Source organism: Aulonocara stuartgranti (genome assembly GCF_965226115.1).
Source record: "Aulonocara stuartgranti genome assembly, chromosome: 15".
In the NCBI taxonomy this organism is placed as follows: domain Eukaryota; kingdom Metazoa; phylum Chordata; class Actinopteri; order Cichliformes; family Cichlidae; genus Aulonocara; species Aulonocara stuartgranti.
Window position 1 is genome coordinate 14185422 of NC_138951.1, and position 4906 is coordinate 14190327.

Consider the following 4906-nt stretch of genomic DNA (forward strand, 5'->3'; position numbering starts at 1 on the left):
CTTGGAGAAGAGATCCAAACAAGCTGCAGAGGAAAGGGTTAAACATGGGTGTATCCCAAACAGAATACAGGGCAAAACACGCAAAGCTGCAAAAATAAAATCAAGAGCGAGAAAAATACACAACATATCGATGATGTGGTCATAGCATTTTAAATAAAATGTGTTTATAGTTGTAGAATAAAAACGTAGAGCTCTCCAATGAGGCACCTTCATTGAGGCATTATAAAATATCCATTTTGTGTTCATTATTTTAACAGTTTAAATTCATTATTAAGAGCAACACATGTGCCTGCACATCTTTTCAGGGTTTGGTGTGTTTATAATATTTTTAAATCTTCTGTTTTTCTGTTTCATTTTCTTAACATTTCCTTCATCTGGTGCTGATTATGTAAAAAAGGTTAGAGCAGAGTGGGGAATTTGCAGGAAGTAGTAGAACACAATATGCACACGCATGCATACAAATATATAGTACAATGTGGAGTCTAGACACTGATGGTGGAGAAGATGAAACCTGAGGCTTGGATGGAGCTCTGACTGACTGGGGTTAGGTGGAGGTGGGGAGGAAGTGTGTTGCATGACTGAGATTCTGAAAAGGAGAATGATGAGAACACATGGTGATGTGTGTGTGTGTGTGTGTGTGTGTGTGTCTCGAGTTCATTTTGAGCTGCAGATGTTAGGTTCTAAGGTAAGTGTATGTGTGACAGACTCAGAGTAAATTGCAGGGTGTGTGTCTGCAGCAGTGAGGCTCACGTATGTATTTGGATCTCTATAATCTATAATCTTGGGCGACTGTGGCTCAGGGGGTTGGGACTTGCATCTGTAACCGGAAGGTCGCCGGTTCGATCCCTGGGCTCTCTGTCCTGGCTGTTGTGTCCTTGGGCAAGATGCCTTAACGCCATCTGACCTCAGGAATTCGCATGATAAGGTGGGGCCAGGTTTCACAATGAACACACCCGAAACTCTGGCTGATTGGGACCCACACCCAGTTTCACACCTTGGCTCAGGCGATTAGAGGATCATCAGGGGGTCCTTTTGTCCCTCTGTGGGGGGTTACTCCCACTAGGTTATATCTGGGACTCTCCACCATTTCACCTTAGAACTGAAGAAGCTTCTCGGATGAGAGATGAAACGTCTTCAAGCAACTTAAAGAAGTCCAGACGCTTTTCTTTGCAAGCTCCTTTGACTACGATGACCTGGATGACTGAGAACCTTCACAGACATCTTATTTCTTAGTATGATCATCTGATTCCTCGTGTGAGAGTCTTTGTGGGATTTGTGGACTATAAAAAAAACATAAGACAGAATTGTCAGATCAAAATCAATTTTCTCTTTCAAAGTCACTGAAAAGCCATATGTTCATTTATCACAGTGTACCATGCCAAGAAGTGTTGCAGGACTTCAAAGAAATCTTATTAAATGATGTTATCAGATTTTTGTGCGAGAGTCTGAAAAATTACTCAGCTTAGAAGTGAAAAAAAAAAACTCTGTAGTTTTGCTATTTGAAGTACCAATCAAGTGTGACTCCTCCAAGAGCAGCTCAGTCTCCACAGGCTGTAATGTTTAACGTCCAACTTTAGAATGGAAATGCACATGCTCGTGCAAAAACAGTTTTGTTCTCTTATTAACAAGAATTTCCCGAATAAAGTATGCCTTTTCTTATCTTACATTTTTCCTTCATACCGAGTGTTATTTTTCTGTAACTCATTTTGAATTGTTAAGGCTTGCAGATATGTATTATTACAGGCAGGACTGTTTGAAATGAAATGCAGGCGTGGGTCTGCTGGGCTTCACCTCCACTAATTCAAGTGACTGAAATGAACCATTGTGTTTGTGGTAACTGCACCTTTTGGCCTTGTGTTATCCAGTCATACTTTGGACTGCTGAGGTGTTATTTTTATTAACAAAACATATGAGAAGTCTTTGTTGCAGTTTTGGTGAGGGAAATTCTACTATTTTATTCTAGTGCTAAGTAGTGGTTGCTGAGTGGTGCTAAATAGTAGCACATATTGCTACTATATGGCTATTATTATAAAGCTAAAGTCATGATTTCAACACAGCACTTCACAAAACAGAAGGTGGCTGTCTGTCTTATGGTTCTCACACCCTCTCTGTGGCACTTGTGCCTCACCAAACATTAGTTTCTGCATAACATTACACATTTCCTGAAATATATTCCTGCACGAAATTATAGACAACTGATATTTGAGAACTGTGACAGAACCATTTACCTGTCCTGGTGTGTATCCATAAAGTATAACACCCTGACAAAAACTGCATGAGAGCAACATTTTCTCCAGAGCACCAGTCTCACTGCAGCACTCTGGGTACCCCCCACCCACTCGGCTCTTGGCCTTAATAATAAATAAGCCTCACAGGTCTTTACATCTGCTTATCTCTGCTGCCACAATAATCTGACACAGACATTTGCCGGGCCTGACATTTACACAGAAACCTGGGAGAGCAGTGCTCCTTCTCATCCTGTGAATCTGCTTGGTATTAGCTGGTGTCAGACAGATGCACTGCCGAAATCCATAAGCTTCGCTCAGGAATGGCTTGTTCGTGCATGGGGTCGATCACTCACGGTTCATTATTTCAGTGAGCAGCAGATGCATTCCTAGTACAGCAGTTGTGTGATGTGAGAGTTTGAAAGGTCAAGTCTTCCTGGAAAGACTGGCAACTGTGTCGAGTGTTTCCACTTGTAAATATTCTTTCTCACTGCAGAACGATGGACTTCAAATTGTTCATAAACGGTCTAATAACCCTTTCCAGATCGATGAGCAGCAACAGTTGCTTATTATTGCCGATGTCCTTACTCCTTCGCACAACACTAAAAATCAACACCGCTCACACACAGTTTGGTTCAACTTATGTTAAATTCTGCATTTTATTTAATTTTTAAACATAAAAAGTTAATTCAGGAACTACTACTTCAACAAGCTCCAGGATCTCAGACGAGATTTCAAAATTCCAGGTTGCGTCTACGTTCCAGATTACAATATTGCAGAAGACGATCTGGAGGAAGCTTGGCGATAAACTAGAAAAAGAAGCAAAGACAGACTGAGTGTTGCAGTCGATAAAAAAACATCACGAGCCAGAAGAAATTCCTCATATGTTTCAGATTATATTCTGTGGCTGTATCGTGCTGAAGGAGAAAATATATATGTATTTACTGTGACAGTCTAAATCTCATAGGGAATATAAATGACAAGATGGAGAAAGATTCATAGCAGGTAATTATTTCTATAGTTGCATAATCAGAGCCCTCCTCTCACCGCTGAGTACTCTACACTAAAAACTACTGCCAAGTGTCATCATAAATTTCAAATTTATTGTTCTCTCACAACCAGCTACAGCTTTTAAAACAGCATGTATTTCACCACAGGCATGTGAAGCATTCTCATTGTCCTCTACAGATATATGATGACAATTTAAAGCACAGTTTAGTTATATTACTTAACATGAAAAACATAAAACACTATTCTCTTACTGCAGCAGTGGTACTGGTTGTATGTGGTGTTTCCATGCTCTCTCTGGGCACTCCAGATTCCTCCCATGGTCCAAAACACCTGGGATAGGCTCCCTCCACCCCAGCCCCCGAGCAGTATCTCCTTCACTAGCAATCTCAATGCAGAGCAATTGAGTTGAAATTCTGCAATGAGTCACAATGCAAAATCTCCACACTCTGTGATCGAACTCCAAGATGACAACACATGGAAACAATCAGAGACTTCTAAGAACATTTGGGAGTGGAGAGGATGGAGCGGGCTGCCTGCAGTCATGATCTCTACCCCAATGAGGTCAGCTTGGACTGTTCATGCCAGACTGACCAGCGCAACCAGATTGGCTAACTTGCAACCAATACTGGTTGAATGCCATCCCACAGCAGGTGTATGACCAAGCTGGCGACCGGCACAAGGATGAGGTTCCAGGTTGTTGTGGTGGTGTATGGTTCCTCAACATGCTGCTGAAGCCCCTGCTTGTTAAATGAATAAATTATTAAACTGCTAATGTGGTTTGTTACTTTAGATTTCAATCCTCCAATTCAATAAAGGACACCAAACAAGAGTCAAGAGCAGAATAGGTCGTGTGGAAGAAAAGATTTGCCGAGTGTTTCATGGGGGCAACCCCCATACTCAACTCTGCTGCTTGGCCCACAAATGCATTTTCCTTACAAATTTAGGAGGAAATAAAAAAAACTGTCCAGCAGTTTAAGATTTGGTGCCAAGAAGCACCGTTACAACAAAAGAAACAATCGACTAAACACAAATTTCCTTACTTTTCGTGATGCGCTTCTTTGAATAACTAGTCCCATGACAAATAGTCGCAAACAACCCTCACGAGAAACTGTCCGTAGCATTGCAAGTATTCAACATTAAAAATGCCACAGTTTTAACGTTGCCCACTGGCTGAGAATAACTGGCTGTTACTATACCCACAACCACAGCCTCTTGGCTATCTTACACATAAATCATCATTGTACGCACACATACATATAAATAGAACATTCTAAGAAAAAGCAAAGTATTTGCACATCGAGCAGTGTGTACAACTCAAACACGGCTTGTTAGATTTGGAATAAACTGTGACTGGCTTTCACTGCTTTGACACAAGGCGTGTGACACAAACTGTGATGAGTACACATGTGGACACATTTGGTATATATTTAACACATGTCCTAGAAGATTAATTAAAGGGAAACTGATGTAACGTTCCTCTGTTTTCACCGGCTGCCAAACAATTCTGCAAACTGTAAATGTTTTCATTGATTCTGAGTTTTAATAATTAAGTTGCTGGTTACATCATAGGTCCTCTCAGCTGTGTAGTCTGTGGTGCTGTTTGCGTGACAAGTCCTTTTCTCTGTTTTCCTCCACTCCCCATGTTGTTTGGGCTGGGATGTTTTCTCATT

The 4906-nt window shown here is 41.1% G+C and overlaps 1 long non-coding RNA gene across 1 annotated transcript; it reads right to left on the minus strand.

The window, feature by feature from the left end:
• Positions 1–2865: 2865 nt before the first annotated feature.
• Positions 2866–3580, minus strand: LOC309689660. Its single transcript, XR_014271493.1, has 2 exons — positions 3488–3580; positions 2866–3034 (listed from the first exon to the last, which is right to left on the minus strand). It is a non-coding gene; the product is annotated as an uncharacterized lncRNA (long non-coding RNA).
• Between the last annotated feature and the right edge of the window lie 1326 nt (positions 3581–4906).